This window comes from Micropterus salmoides, unplaced genomic scaffold (assembly GCF_014851395.1).
Source record: "Micropterus salmoides isolate LMB-PRFRI ecotype aquatic unplaced genomic scaffold, ASM1485139v1 Ms_hic_scaffold_10, whole genome shotgun sequence".
NCBI classification, from domain to species: domain Eukaryota; kingdom Metazoa; phylum Chordata; class Actinopteri; order Centrarchiformes; family Centrarchidae; genus Micropterus; species Micropterus salmoides.
The window spans coordinates 35,545,799-35,562,150 of NW_024040041.1; the positions used below are offsets into that span (position 1 = coordinate 35,545,799).

At 41.1% G+C, this 16,352-nt stretch overlaps 1 protein-coding gene across 3 annotated transcripts in view; it reads left to right on the plus strand.

Annotated features, from left to right (window-relative positions):
* The first annotated feature begins 9,589 nt into the window (after positions 1–9,589).
* The window catches only part of LOC119896621 (rho GTPase-activating protein 27-like), a 35,990-nt gene continuing 29,227 nt past the window's right edge, over positions 9,590–16,352 (plus strand). For all 3 annotated transcript variants that reach the window (XM_038710121.1, XM_038710123.1, XM_038710122.1), the window contains exon 1: positions 9,590–9,714. The gene's annotated coding sequence lies outside the window, so the exon portion shown is untranslated. The remainder of the gene's footprint in view (positions 9,715–16,352) is intronic.

The following is a 16,352-nucleotide window of genomic DNA, read 5'->3' on the forward strand; positions in this document are numbered from 1 at the left end:
ACTTCCTGCAGGTTTTCTGGCTCTGGAGCTGTGGAGTCTGGATCTGTGGTTGCGGGTCACCTGCTGCCCCCGTGTTCCTGCTCGACACCCTCTGCTGCAACGACTATTGTTACTAGTCCTATTGTTATTATTGTTATTATAATAATTAACATTACGATTGTTATCATTAACACTACTATAAATATCTGTACCATTTTTCATTTAGTCTAGTGTGTGTATATTGTGTAGGCTGCCTCCCTCCCCTCTCTCTCTCTCTCTCTCAATTCAATTCAAGTCAAGTCAAATTAGCTTTATTGGCATGAATGTGTAACAACAATATTGCCAAAGCATCATACATACAACATAAGAACAATCAACCCCATACATTTCATTAAACAAGTAATTAAAGCGTAAAGTAATCAAAGTGCATGTGTGTTTGTGTTAAAAAAAAAGAAGAAATATTAAAAATTTAAGTAAAATAAATAAATAAAACAGTAAGCGTGTGTTTGTGTGTGTTAACAAATAAAAATAAATTTAAAAAAATAAATAAATGAAACAGTAATGTGTGTGTGTATATATTAATAGACAAAAAAATGTTTTAAATAATTAATTGATAAAAAAATAATAACATTTAAAAAAAAAAATCAGTGGCAAATGTAAAAACAAAGCAATTACTAAAATATCAAATGATCAAAATAATAATTTGAAAATCTGTACAATTATTTGTCAGTCTGAGGTTCCACTGGTTGTCCTCACTTCATGGCATGAGGAGACATATTTTGCAGCAATTATTTGACATTTGGGCATTTCTCCCACTAAATAGGGGAGTTTCTGTGTGTCTGATATGAATTCGAATTCGGGGTATATTTGGGAAATGTTTGCAAAGTGTTTTTGTCTTAGTGTTTTATATTTGGGGCATGAGGTTAGAAAGTGCAGCTCTGTCTCTACCTGTCCTCTGTCACACTGGGAGCAGAGTCTGTCCTCTTGTGGTAGCCTGCTCTGTCTGTGACGACCCTTTTCTATGGCCAGGCTGTGTTCACTCAGTCTGCATGTTGTCAACATTTTTCTTAGTTTAGGACATTTTATTGTACTCAGGTAATTTGCCAGTGTGAGTTCTCTTTTTAGGGTCAGATAACTTTGTAATTGTCAGCCCGGCTGTGTTTTTTCCCTGGTTTTCTCTGTTCTCTGCCTGCCTCCCTGTGTCTCCTCCCCTGTGTGTCTGCTCCTGAGCCCAGCCAACGATCTGCACCTGCACCTCGTCAGCCACCTCCTCTGCCTGCAATCAGCCTCATCTCTGACAGTATTCTCCACTCCATCCTCGCTTGATGGTCGTTGCTCCTAACCCGGTGCCGCAAGTTCACTCAAGCTCCTGAAATCTCTGTAGATACTCACATTTCTCCAGCTCTTGTTTTTTTCCCCCTGTGTCTAACCCTGTCTGTCTGTTTCCCTTCACAGGTTCACTCACCCTCATCCTCCATCTTGTCATCTTGTCAGCTGGGTTCACCCACCATCCCTCTCCCCTCGGACTTCCCCCCACGGCATCCTCCCGGCTCTCCCTCGTGCCTCCCCAGTCAGCCTGCCACCACACTCCCCCAACAGACCCCGGATCAGTTCTCCCGTGCCACCTCTCTTCCTCGGTTGCCCGTGCCTGCGTTTCCCCAGCATCCACCTCTCCCTCAATTCCAGTCCCTTAACCCTTTTTTTCCCTTAATAAAGCCAGTTAACCTCGAGCGCTGCGTTTGGGTCCACTCTGTTCATCCCACAACAAAGGTAAGTGTAGTTTTTTGTGTTTTGTAATTTTGTGGTTTCTAAATAGAAATTGTGTTTAACCTGATTTCTGTATTGTTTCTGTATTGTAGTCTTTGCTGTGTTTACTGTCAGGCCCAGGTCTGACAGAATCTCTGAAGGAGGTTAAGTCTCTCTCTCTCTCGACAGGTCGCCAGTCCATCGCAGGGCGTGATTTGGTGCTATATAAATAAAATTGACCAAAACATTAAATACTTATGTTTACATACACAGATCAGTTTGTGCTAATGCAAAGCAGAAATATTCCTATATTCAACATAATATATGTATTGTATAATGTTTACATCTTATTAGGATTATGAAAACATCTTATTACATAACTTAGAATCTGTAAAATATTTGTTAGGACTGAGTAGTATCATGTCAGTTTGTTTTGTTGAATATCTTAACTTATCTCAAATATTTTCTGATACTAATGGTGCATTCAGACCAAACGCGAATTTTCGCCTCGCGGTGCTTTCCTTGCGTGAGTACATTTGCTGTTCACACACAACCCCAGAAGGTGATTTTAACGCGATAAACACTACTTGCCATTACTACAACTGTATGAACCCAAAGTAAACATTTTGTGATTAAACAAACTGATGCCAAAATAACTTTAGATTTGTTAAACATGAATTCATCCTTTGTCAGGTAACAAATATATTTTATTTGTCCCACAAAAACAATGTACACAGTGTCCCATTCCCAACCAACACAAAGTTGCACATACAAAACAACAGAAGAATTTACTGTACACAGTTACAGTAAAAAACAAACTATGCTGCATCCTCTCTTCTGTTGCGGTCTGGCCACAGCACCTCATCCACATCACAAGCAATGTTTTCCCTGGCCAAGAAGCGGGGGAAATATCACCTAGCGTGGCGATACCAGCCATGAAAAGCATCAGCTGCTATATCTCCACACGCATCCTCCATAGCTTGGAGAAGAGGTATACGCATTTGTGGATTTCGGTCACACACTTTCCATCTCCAGGCAGAAAAAAATTCCTCAATAGGATTGAGGAATGGAGAATATGGAGGGAGATAAACAACTAAAAAGCGTGGGCGGGCAGTGAACCAGCTACGAACCAGAGCAGCCCTGTGGAAACTTACGTTGTCCCAAATGAAAACGTACCTGAGCTGCTCTGGACCGTCTACCTGATCTGGTGGAGTGACTGTTGTGTAGGGTGTCCAGGAATGTGATCAGATGGGCGGTGTTGTAGGGGCCAAGGGTAGCATGGTGATGGATAATTGCTGCACACATTGTGACGTTCCCTCCGCGCTGGCCAGGGACTTCAACAATGGCACGCTGGCCGATGACATTCCTTCCCCTCTTTGGTCTTTTTGTGATGTTGAACCCGACCTCATCAATGAAGATGAACTGGTGCTCCACTGCAGCCACCTCTAGCTCAAGGACTCTCTGAAACACACATGACAATCTCAGAAATAGACATGGAGTGGTCACTACTGTGAAGCACAATCATCAGGATTACAACATTGAAATATGTATAATTTACTGTATACAGTGTTGACAGTATGCATCAATTGTGGGACTCACTTGCACATAGTTATATCACAATTCTTTGACTCTTTCTGAATTGCGTTCAAATGGCACCCTGTAGACCTGCTTCATCCTCAGATGATTTCTGCAGTCCGGATGATGGATGCTACAGTGTACCTGCTCAGATTTGGCTGAACTCTTTGCCCAGCCTCCCTCATTGTTAGACCATGGTTGACCACATGATCAACCAAAGTGGCTCGGATCTCATCAGAGATTACGGTCCTTGGCCGTCCTCGTCCTCGTCTGGCTCTGCCTCTGTTTCCAATGTTGGCATCCATTGCTCCATTGAAGAGCTCACCTTTTACCATTTTATGCTAAAGCTCTGATTGCTAATTGGAAAACTGTGTGACAGGTGTTTGCCCTTGTGATGAGTCAGTGTGCATATTTGAATGGCAGTGTGTTCCTTGTGAAAACAAGATATTTTCTGCATGAAACTTGTAGGTGGTTTCCTAACGGTTTCTACTGCCTCTATGGTGGGGATGCAGGTGAACAAAGAAGTCACGTCATAGGATACCATGGTGTCAAGGAAGCATCTACACCCGGGTGGAGAAGCCGTCATTGAACAGGGGAGGGGGTCTACGCCACCACTTATCCCCCACTTACAATGCTGTCCTTTCATCACTTCCCAGGAAACTCAACAAACGTAACCTATTGGTCTCAGGTGAAGATACCAACGATGGTCGTTCAGTCTCGGCCACAGGTAGTCTTAACGACTGTAACGGGTCAACCCCTCCTTCATGGAGGTCTTTTACTGAGCAACACGCTCCCTTATTGGATAGCTGTTATTGATTGGACGCTGCAGCTGATCGGACTGATCTGATACATCACAACATCACTGAAGTTTCATACCAAATAAAGACTGAAAACAGAGGTGTGTCTCTGCAAAGTTTTATATCTGATGTATTTTATTTACTGTGTAGTTAAAATCTGTGTTCACCGTAAGTCTGAACAACAAAAACAACACAAACACCTTTCTTCATTTATTAAATCAGATTTCTTTGTTTTTTCTCCCATTAACCTTTAATATGGAGTCAGTTTAAGTCAGTGAGTCTGTCTGTCGTGAGTGTTTAGTCCAAACAGACGACAGAAAAACAAAGTAAACGAGTCGGACTAAACAGCTCACTGAACTGCACTGAAGACTCTTTGGAGTGATATGATGGAAGCAGTGACGAGTGATGTGACTTGGAGTCGTATTAAAGGGCATCAGAAGATGAAATAAATACAAAGCCTAAAACTGAGACTTTGATGAGTGAGTTCCTTCAACAACAGCTCACGACAGGCCGTGGTGGAGCTACGCTTATAATATCACAGCTAACGGCCGTTGTTCAACAGACATTTCTTTATGAATACAAGAAGTAGTTCCAGCAGGCTGCTGGTAGGCTACGTGACGGTTGCTAAGCGACACACATCAAAGGCTAGAAACATTAGAGCTATTTATTTATTTATATCTATTTGCACGTTGCCGTTTGTTGTGCAGCCACTAAAAACTGTCCAGCGTCAGGAGATTGACTTTGGTAACTTGAACATACAATATTCCTGCTGCTGTGTGCCGGCGGCCAGCAGAGCGTAAAATAATAACACTTTAATATCATAAAGATCATAAAGGGCGGAGTTGCGTCTCTCCTTGAACAAAAGTCTTTGAACAGGCTGCTGAAGTTTGTTGTAACATCGCAGACATCTGGGGCGAGTGGTGGCTGCTGAGTGTGTTTTCTCTCTGTCTCTCCTTATTAATTATTTATCTCAGCCGGTAACATTAGTTAGTGTATTAGACCGTATTTACACCTGCTAATAAACAAATGAACTATAACTGGAACACTGTTTGTGACGGAGTGATACGGATCTGTGCAAAGTAATTCGACGTTCATTATATCACTACTGTGAACCAATCAGATTGCTTGATTTGAGCTACCCGTTTTATAAATCATTTTTATTTCCCCCTAAACATTTAGCCTAATAAATCAAAGGACACTGTGATCACATTCTGGGTTATTCAATAATTAATACTCAATGACATCAATAAAAACAGATGATCAATAAATAAACACTTTCTGCCAGTTGAAATGATCCTGAACCTCTTAGCAGGACACAGTATAACAACACGTTCTCATCTCATCAAACAGGCTACCTACGCTTTGAGAAAGCCTCTTTGGCGCCCTGGATGAGATCAGGCAGTCCGACACTAAACAGTTGAAAGCAGAAAATCTCTCTGAGCCGTACTGCAGCAGCTCCGGCTCTACTCTGAACACTTCAACAACAACAAGACCAAAACCTTTCAAGTCTGTTTTATTTCCAAATCAGTACAAAAGTGTGAAAATCTTCTTCTTTTAGCTTGTCAACAAACAGGCAGCCTTACGTGGAAGTTTTAGATTTTACGCCGGTTGGTTCGTTGAAGAGGTCGTCCTGTTGGGATCATGATGGGGTCATCTCAGATCTCCTGAAACAGTCAGAGACAGAAGGGGAACAGTCAGTGTTTGACTTCTGCGTAGGCTACGTGCTGCTGCGAGCATTTATCTTTGTGCGTTGATGTCTGCGTCGCTCTGCGATTACTCTGACTGAAGGTGAGCTGATCACGTTGGAGCCGGAGCTGATCGATGTTGAACACTTTTAGTGAAATTGCTAAAACGCAAAAACAAGAGAAGGCGTCGGGGGAGATGCTGTGTACGACCCTTGAACCGGTCGAGGCAGAAGAAGAAGGACGAGCCTGAAATGCGAAGGAGGAAATGCAACACTGACAAGCTGACCAATCACAGGTCTTGTGGTCTGCATCGCCATGACGTGTAGTTACATTTTTGGGGAGGGTTGCGTCAGGCTACAGCTAGATAAGACACAGAAATATAAAGTGGGCTTCAGCGTTGTTGTACGTGTGATGCATTCACTCGCTCAGTTTTTTCTGAAGGCTGGAACAGTTACGCTAATTAAAAAGTATGTTTGGTTTGGGTGTCAATTTGTGTGTAAAATGTGCAGGATGTTGTTCTGTATGTTCATGATGTTTATATGTGAGGTAATGTAGGTATAGATGGTGGAAACTAATTTCCTGAAAAGGACAATAAAGAATCTAATCTAAATTAGAGGCAAAATGTACGTAAAGTTTTGAAGTAAAAGCTCTCAACTTGCAGCAGACTGTTCTTTGCTGAACAATATTATATGTGATATTACTTGAGTATTCTCAGCCTGTTCTCATTCCCAGAGCACAAATAGCTACGCTTTGACTCGTCTTTCAGCGTCTGGAACCAACGCACATCTGGCAGCCTTTAGCAACATTGTTCAACACTAAAAGTACTGCTATGGATAACAGTAAAGTGAACAGTGTTCATTTTCCTTTTAGTGACGTTACTTAGCTTACGTGATTTAACTCCCGAAAGTAACGTGGATATTTTAACCCAAACCATGATCTTTTCCTAAACCTAACTGAGTAGCTTTGGTGCCTAAACCCAACCAAATGCAACGTTTTACAAAGTAAACCACTAGTTTTATTTTGAAAGTCTAACCAGATACCCCTGGAGTGGACGGTCCTTGCCATATATATATTTTTGCTAACTTCACCTCGGAGCCCTACACGTACAAAAATGATACTCCAGGGTACCCAGGGCGTTAAAAAGCCACACCAAGGAGTCCTGACCAAGTTTGGGACTAATGCTGTCATGGTCATCATTTTAAATTATAGTGAAAGAAGATTTGATCTACATCACGCTCTCCTACTGGAGCTACACGTGTAGGAAGCAGTTTAATATTGTAGCTGATTTCTTTTTTAACCACTTTATATAATGTATATATATATATATATATACGGTAGTTAATCTGTAAATATGAATCTAAACTGATTTAGTAACCCATAACTCCTGTCAGTTAAATGTAGTGCAGTAAAAAGTACAAGTAGAAAGTACATGTTATTCTCCACCTCTGGCTGCTGAGTCATGTTGAAAGTGAACAGAAAGGTTTCCGGTTCGTCAGATCTTCGTTGTGATGTTTAAACTCGTTAGACTGTCAGAGCATTTCCACACAGGTCTGAACAGGGATTTACCTTCTGCATTGTTTTGGGACAGAGTCTCCACCAGGTCGTTCCTGTTGATGCTCCTTAGAAATGTTATGGTCACATTTACCGCCTCCTGGGGGAAGTGCTGCACCATCAGGTCCACTGTCCGATACCGGTCTGCTGGCTCCAACTGGCATTTTGGAATCGCTGTGTTTTCAAGATGCCACTTGAAACCCCTAAATTCTTCATCTCCCAAACTTTGCAAAGTTTTTAAAAGCAGCATTCTAACATGAGCCCTCTGTTGTCCCCTGTAACATCAGAGCACACTTTCAGTTCGACTCAACCCAGACATGTCTTTGTTTTTTAAGATTAAAAGCTGCTGTGCAGATATTTGCTGTGTGCTGAAAACAACGGTGAACTAATCATTCAACTTCAGCTAATTCACGATTTTTGTGGAAGCTGCTTGAAATGTTTTACAGTCTGGCTTTTTGTGCCGCCACACCTGCAAATGCAGGGAGTTCAGACTGAGAGTGGGAGAGACAGAAACTCATTGTCTGGGTTCTCTGCTGTCTTACAGGCTACACAGCTAACAATGTGCTTTACAACAATCAGTACAAACACACAAACCGGTCAAAATGAAATAAAGATAAAATAGGCATTTCAAAGTAAAAGCTTTCTTATAAAAATGAGTCTTAAGAAGTCTGATCTCTTACGGTAGACAAAAAAGACCCCGTCTCGTTTTAGCCCAGACGTTGGAACAAGAAATGCCTTTGCTTTCAGTTTTTTAAATAACTTTCCCATTTCCTCAAGTGAATGAAAATTTTACAGAGCAGCCGCAGGACGTCAGGAGGAGGAAGAGAAAAGAGAAAGAGACAAAAAACAAATGATAAAGATCTTTAAAACACTCACTGATTCGCAGCCATGTCTCCGTCCTGTGTCTGAAAACCTGTCCGAAAGATCTGATGCAAGAGGAAGAGGAAGAGCTGCTGCTGCGTTTACTGGAAACTCAGCGGTGTCTGTGTGTGTAATCATCTCGTTCATCCTGCCTGAACTGTTTGAGGGTTTGAGTTCCACAGTGTGAAGTCACTCCGTCCTCTACATGTTGTGTTGTTGTTAGAGAGCAGTTAAATCTTTGGAGGCTAACATGTGGTGCAGCTGGTGGATGGACTTCAGACCTTCATGTTCAGGATGAACAGCGCCATCATCAGGCCAACAACCGACCCCAACCGGTCGAGGCAGATGGCCGCCCACCCTGAGCCATGGTTCTGCTCAAGGTTTCTGCCTCTGTCTCCTAGTGCTGCTCTTGGTGGGAACTGTTGGGCTTCTGTAAATAACATCATAGTTCGGTCTAGACCTGCTCTTTTATGAAAAGCGCTGTGAGATAACTGTTGTTGTGATTTGGCGCTATATAAATAAAATTGAATTGAATTGAATGCTTGCAACAAACTTTAAGTTTGGAAACAACAAATAAGGGAATTGAGAAGCTCCTACGGAGTCTTTCAGTCCTGCAGACTGTGGTAGAGTTGAAAAGGCGGTCTGAGGGCGATCGCTCGAACTCCCCCTGCAGTCCAACATAGCATCAGCCCTCTGAAGGAGCTGCCTGTTATAAATGTCTGAGAGCCTGGCATGACCCCCCCTGTTTGAACTGTCTGCTCACTTTGGGCAGAATGTCGTTAATGAAAGGTGCTGCATGAATGAAGATTAACAATATTATTGTTATTGCGTTAGCTTAATGTGATATTTGACTATGATGGATCATTAATTAAAATCAATAATAACTAATCTTTTTAAAACTGCATTTCATTTATAAAAGCTGCTTTATAAATAAACTTTACTGCTGCTACTGTTTCTGAGATGATTCATCTAGACATTATGAAAAGCTGTTTAAATAAATGTTGTTTCTTGGTTTTGTATTTATTTCTTCTTTATTTAATTCTTCTTTATCATTACCTCTGTGAAGGAGGTCATGTTTTCTGAGACGTTTGTTTATTTGTCTGCAGAAAAACTTCAGGCAGGTTGCAGAACAGACCGGGGAGGAACCCTCATAATCTGTTCCTTCCTCTTACCAAATTAAAGGTCGCTCGCTGTGACCAGTTTAATGCCTTTGAGCTTTATGTGCCGCATTATGCATTCATGTGTGGGGCTCAGGGAAGATGCAGCACCTGCTGAGTGCAGCCAGAGGGCGTAGCTGGGCTTCACAGTGAGAGCAGTAGGTCTGAGTGTCTTCTACTGTCAAAGAGGAAGTAAATCAAGTTGGGGGAGGACAGGCTGAGACTGGCAGGTCAGGGAGGGGCGGGCCACAGAGAGAGAGAGAGAGAGGAACCTGTTTCTGAGATTTGGACTCGCCCCTTCAGGAATAGAAGAGCAAAAAAAAACACAAAGAGCAGGATGGTTGGATCTGACTTTTACTGCCGGTAAAACACAACTATATGTCTGTCTGTCTATATTATATATCTGTTTATGTATCTGTATATCTGTCTGTGTCTGTGGAGGTGATTCTATTGGAGTTGCAGTTGAAACTTTTTCACATTGTTTTCCTTCCGTTTGATTTTGAGGGATTGATTTTGTCTGTTTCCTCACTTTTTAACTTTGATCTGGTTTGGAATTAGAAAAGTTTTTAACAATGTGAAAATCCTACGTTACGGGGACGCCAGCATGTTCCTACGTTATGGGGACTCTGTTTGATTTCAGGGTTAAGGCTGGACTTTGGGGTTGTGTGTGTGTTAATGGTTGGCAGGTATGTGTCACCGGGTGTGTTTAGCTCAGCACTGTGTCCTGACTGCAGACTGTACACTAAAAGTCAGCAGGAGTCTGAATGCGAATGAAACAGCTGCAGAAAAATGTTGGAAAAGAGCTACAAAGAAAGTCTCAAGACATTTTGTTTTCTCTTTCTGACGTTTTTATTTGTTTAAATTGCTTTATATTCTCCTGAGTAGCTTGTGAATTTCCTATCTCGGGATATATAAACTCAAAGTAATATCATCATTTATTTGCTGATTCAATTTTGTAATCTTAATCTGAATCTGTAACGTCACTTCTGTTATCGAATAACTTTAGTGGAGTGACAAATAAAATGTAGTGACACAGCAGTTTAACTTGCAAAAACAAACTAAAACCATGTTCCCTATGCACACACTTCAAAACTGAAATGTAAACATTCAGTCACATGTAGCACATATATTACAAAATGAACAGAAACATTTGCTAATTTATATTCAGTGGATAAAAACCAGGACTTTCTCGTTTTAAGTCATCAGTCGAAAAATATCCCAAAATATGTTAATATCTTGATGAATGGTTAAAAAGGAGTTAGATTGTCAGCTAGTATTGAACTTTTATTTTAACACTTTATTTAAATAATACCTTCTTCTTTTAACACATTTCCTCTTTTACTTGTTAGTAATCAAAAACATTTTAGATAACAAAACTGATGATTCTACCCAGTTCTAACTAATATCTTACAAATTCCAATATAATATAAAGGGATGTTTTCATAATCCTAATAAGGTATAAACATTACACAATATATACATATATTATGTTGAATATATGAATATTTCTGCTTCATATTAGCACAAACTGGTCTGCGTATGTAAACATCAGTATTAAAGTTTAGTTATATAATAATATTTATTTGATTTTTTATCATCATATGTCATATCGCACACATCTAAATATTAATGTATGGGCATATTTTTTGGTTCAAGCAAAAGATAGAGATTTTATGAGAATGTGAAAACCTGATATTAGATTAAAATATCTGCGAAGGTATGTTTTATTTTATTTATCATCTACTGTAATAGTGAATATTTTCTGTGAAGCTATAATAACAGCTGCTTTTAAAAATAAAATATGTAACAGCTTTTGAAAACATGCATAACCAAAAAGAAAGATGATATAGTAGCATACTGGATCATTTATGTCCTGCGCCTTCAGTTTAAATCGTGTGTGTGGGTTTATTTGCTGAAAGATTTGTGCTTATATACGAGACTTACTGGTTCTAAATGAGAAAAAGCAGCTGTGCAGCTCTGGTCGTGCTTAAAGTTTCATTATTTAAGGATTACAAAAAATCTGAAACTATTATTTAGTGAAAACAGAGTGTAATGAACACTCCTTATTTGACTATTACACGCGTTATTTAGCTGTTTCCAGTTAGGCTGAATGCTATTTCAGTCATAAAACTTTATCCTGATTCAGAATATCCACTCACACTTTGCCTTTTCCAGGTTCCAAACCTGGAATTAAATGATTTTTAGAGTGAGGCCACTTTGGCCTTTTGATAAATACTAATTTATTGGGGCATTGCAGCCAAAATATATGACACTAGTTAATAATAAAACTGTTGACTGAATCCAGCACATCATGTTTTATTAGTAGTTTACAGTAGTTTAAAAACACACAAAAGGACAACTGTTTTCTGCCATTAGATACTGGATACAATTAGCTGATAATTAGCCTCAATACAAACACACATCAATAGGCTGTAAACCATTAATCAAACCAATATTAACGTCAGACAACCTTTTCACACAGCAGTTAGTGGTGACAAAATGTTAAGACACATACTTCATCAGCAGTTTGAGTTAAACAGAAACACTGCGCTTTACGCAGAACTCCCTTTAAGAAATCTAACAAATGAATTTTTCCTTACATCTACACAAAAACACATAACGTAAGAAACACCATATAAAAGGTGCCCATATCTTCTTGTCATTATAATGCTCAAACTGCAGTTGGCGCCCAACTATTCGCATGTTTAATTTAAGATTTAGTTATTTTAGTAACATGTGTCATGTTACAGAACACGTCGACGACACACTGCTGTTTGTGTCTGCAGATTTTAACAGCTGTGGATGTTCCTGCAGACGTCCTGGTCTTCGGTAGAAAGGTCAGGTGGTTATTTAGTGCACCCAGCGTCACCTTCATCTGCATCATCACCCTAAACAAACTGTTAACTGCAGACAGCCAATCAGAGAGCAGGATTCCCTGCAGTTGTGGTTAATTTCATTTAGAGACTGAATGCTGTGGGAGTTCTGGAGCAGTTTTAATGGTCCGTTAAGTTCTAAGAGTCCTTGAGGGGGTTGTGTAGGTAACTGAGTTGGGCCTTCAACAGGTCATACAGGTCCTTGAGCAGGTTTTAGGGCCCTTTCCAAGGTCCTTGGACAACTTGTTTAGGACCATTAGTGATTTCTGAAGTCCACCAACAGGTCAGACAGGTCCTTGAAGATGCTGTAAAGGTTCTTGAGGAGGTTCTAAAGTCATTGATTAGGATATAGAGGGCCTTGGGTAGGGGTAGATTTCCTTGAAAAGAGTGTTATGGTCTTTGAGGAGCTTGTCAATATCCACAAGTACGTTGTTGAGGTTAGGGAGGTTTTAAAGTTCCCTTGAGCAGGTTTTAGAGTTTCTCAAGGAGGTTTTAGAAGTCTTGAGGAGACTGTTAAGGGCCTTGAGCAGGTTGTAGAGACATTTGAAAAGTTTCTAGTAGTACCTAAGAATACTTATGGGTCCTTAAACTGTTGACCTGAGCTGTTTTGATACCTGACAGCTGACAGCCAATCAGAGAGCAGGATTTGTGGCATAAACAATGTTTGAGTGTCTGAACATTCCTGTAAAAGTTCTGGTTTGTTGAAGCCTTGAGGAGGCGGAGTCAGCTGACGGCTGATTTACACTCAGTTATTTCTGTCTGTGTGTGTGAGTTTGTGTTTCTGTGTGTGTACTTCTGACTGTAGCCACACCCTCTCGCTCACTGAGGCTAAAGGTTGAAACCACCTCAGGCCTGCTAGAAAACAAACCCCGTTATTGGCTCCTGGGTTTATGACATCACATGATACCTGACACCTGATAGGTGTTATTGATCCTCTCAGGCCGATTCTGGGTATTCTGCTGAACGTCTCCCTTAAATTCTTCGTCTCTTCTGATTGGCCGACGGGGCGTGCCCTGCCACAAACCCTCAACTTCGACTTAATGATTGACAGCTTTCTCGCTTCACTTTCCCACACACACACACACACAGAGTCCTGTGGTCGAACAGAGGGGTGTGTGTTACATTCTTGGTGGGATGGGTGTGGTAGAGAGACAGAGACAAACAGGGGGGGGGGGGGGGGGTTTGGGGGGGGGGGTCGGCTGCATTCCAGCAGATTCTCTCACACACCTGAAAACACCTGAGGCAGGTGTGTGGACCTCAGAGCAGGTTTGACTGTTTACCTCCATGGAGACTCTTAAAGGGCCAGTCAGTGATTCCTGCAGCAGATTCAATTTAGTAAAACTTTATTTATCTGTCCAAAGGCTGCAAACAGGAAATAAAAACCAAACAAAGCTTAAATCAACAAGAGGAAATTAACTTTAAAACTGTCTGTTAAATTATTGATTGGTACGTTTATTAAATATCTACATACACATGGTTTGAATTAGGGTGTGTGGCGGTGGGGGTTGGGTTTGACCCCTTAATTAAGACTTGGCCCCTATGGAGTCTTTCTTTCATGAAATTGTAAATATTACAACATATTTCCCATGTTTATACCTCAAGAATCTTGAAATATGATTTCAGACACCCCTATAATGGACTGTACCATTTCCAGTTAGTTGAACGTCCAGTGCATCAAACGCTAATGTAAATTTTTGTCTTTGTGACCACTCAAAGCATCACATTCACCATTCACACACATTCATACACTGGTGGAACAGCCAGGAACAACACCTCCTGAACCACAGCTACCCCATGCCGCTAATGTAAAGTTAGCTAGTTAGACCTTAACTTTCCGACTTTCAGAGTTTAGTAATTAGCATTTCTTTTACTTAAACTTAGCCATCTGACTTTAGCTGACGGCTGCCCTATCATGTCCAGCTTTGGCCTGGCATTTCCTTACTATGTTAAAATGTTAGCTAACACTGCTGTGTAGGCATGAGCAGAGAATGAGGATTAGTAATTGTAGAGACACATTTTGACATAAATTTAGAGTTCATTATTTTCTTTTTACAATAAGCATGGCTTTTGTTTTCACTCTGGAATTCAGGAGGTCAATTAGAGGGAACAGTATGGCTATGGCGGCCTTGAGGCTTGCCACAGTACCTGTCTGTCTCGTTAATTTTTGCGTTATTTGTTTGTGAGGTTTCGTGCTTGATCCAGCACACTCGCTCAGAGCTCTTAAACCTCAGATACACTTCTCATAGTGATCTGGGTCCATCCAAGTCCCTGCTGGAGAAATTACGGGAACTAAACATATAGAGCCTTTCAACATCATGGCTGCCGATCAAAAAAAGCCGCCACTCAGGAACCTTTGCTAGGTTCAGGAGATGCCCTTATCGGCCTCTGCTTCCAGCCCTCTTGTTGTCAAACGTGAGATCTCTTCAGCACAAAATGGACGAACTTCAACTTCTTTTACAAACCAACAAAGACTACAGTGACTGCTCTGCCATCTCTCTGACGGAGACCTGGCTGGATCAATCAGTACACATTAGTAGTAGTTCACACATAGTTCACATTACATCATGCTAACAGATCGCCTAAACAATCGCACAAGTCGAAAGGCAGTGGTACACACCCGGACGCAGCACTTATTGTACTTGGGGACTTTAATCAGATTAATATATCGGCTGAGCTCCCCGGCTACCATCAGCAGTAGCTTGCCCCAACAGAGGAACCAACACGTTGGACCACTGCTATACTACCATCAAGGAAGCTTACAATGCCTTTCTGAGGGCTCCGCTGGGCAGGTCCGACCACGCAGTGCTGCTGCTAATTCCACAATACAAGCAAAGGGTTAAATCCTCTAGATCAACAACAAAACTCGTCCGATGCTGGTCCCCTGAAGCTGTCGAAAAACTCTGTGGTTGTTTCGCATGCACAGATTGGGAGGTTTTCCAGGCTGCAGGTGATCTCCACGATGTCACAGACATAATAACGTCATATGTCAACTATTGCATGGACCTGTGCATTCCACTCAAAAAGATCAGACACTACAATAACAATAAACCGTGGTTTAACAGAGACATTAAACAATTCAGAAGTGAGAAGAATTCAGCTCACCTATCAGGAAACAAAGAACAATATATGGCTGCCAAATACAAACTGAGATCTGCAATAAGAAGAGCCAAATCCAATTATGCCACTAAACTTGAAGAACAAATCACCACTTATAACACACAGTTCATTTGGAAAAAACTCCAAAACATGACAAATTATAAAAAGAAGCCCACTATTACATCTGACGGCGATAATCAGCTTTCTGATACACTCAACCTCTTCTATGGGAGGTTTGAGCAGGTACCTGTTATACCACCATCCACCCCCGACCCTCTCCCTGACCCCCCTTTTACTATTTACGAGGAGGAGGTGAGAAGCATCTTCAGGGGACTTAAGAGGAATAAAGCCCCGATAACGTCTGTCCTACCGCTCTTTACCACTGCACTTCAGAACTGGCTGCGGTCTTTGCCAACATTTTCAATACCTCCCTCCATCAAAACTCAGTACCTAAGTGCTTTAAAGAATCCATTATGATCCCGGTTTCCAAAACCAAAACCATCTCTTGCCTCAATGATTATCGACCTATTGCATTGACATCAGCAGTCATGAAGTCATTTGAGCGCATTGTACTCAATTACCTAAAAACTGTCACCATCCCCCCCATGGACCCGTTACAGTTTGCATACAGAGCTAACAGGTCAGTTGAGGACACCGTCAACTTAGCAATCAATCACATACTGAATCACTTTGAGTCCGCAAATACATATGCCCGTATTCTGTTTATGGATTTCAGTTCTGCATTTAATTCATTAAACCCGGCCAAACTGCTCAGTATACTACTGGACATGAATATCGACCCTTGCATCTGTTACCGGATTCATAGTTTTTCAACCTATATAACCTATAGTCTTTCGACCTATATAAATATGTGGACGATACAACTATTATAGGACTCATTACCAACAACCAAGAAACTGCATACCATGCACAGATCAACCAAGCAGTGACCTGGTGTACATGATCTTTTACTTAACACATCAAAAACAAAAGAACTTATCGTCGATCTGAGATGTCAGCCATCCACCAAAA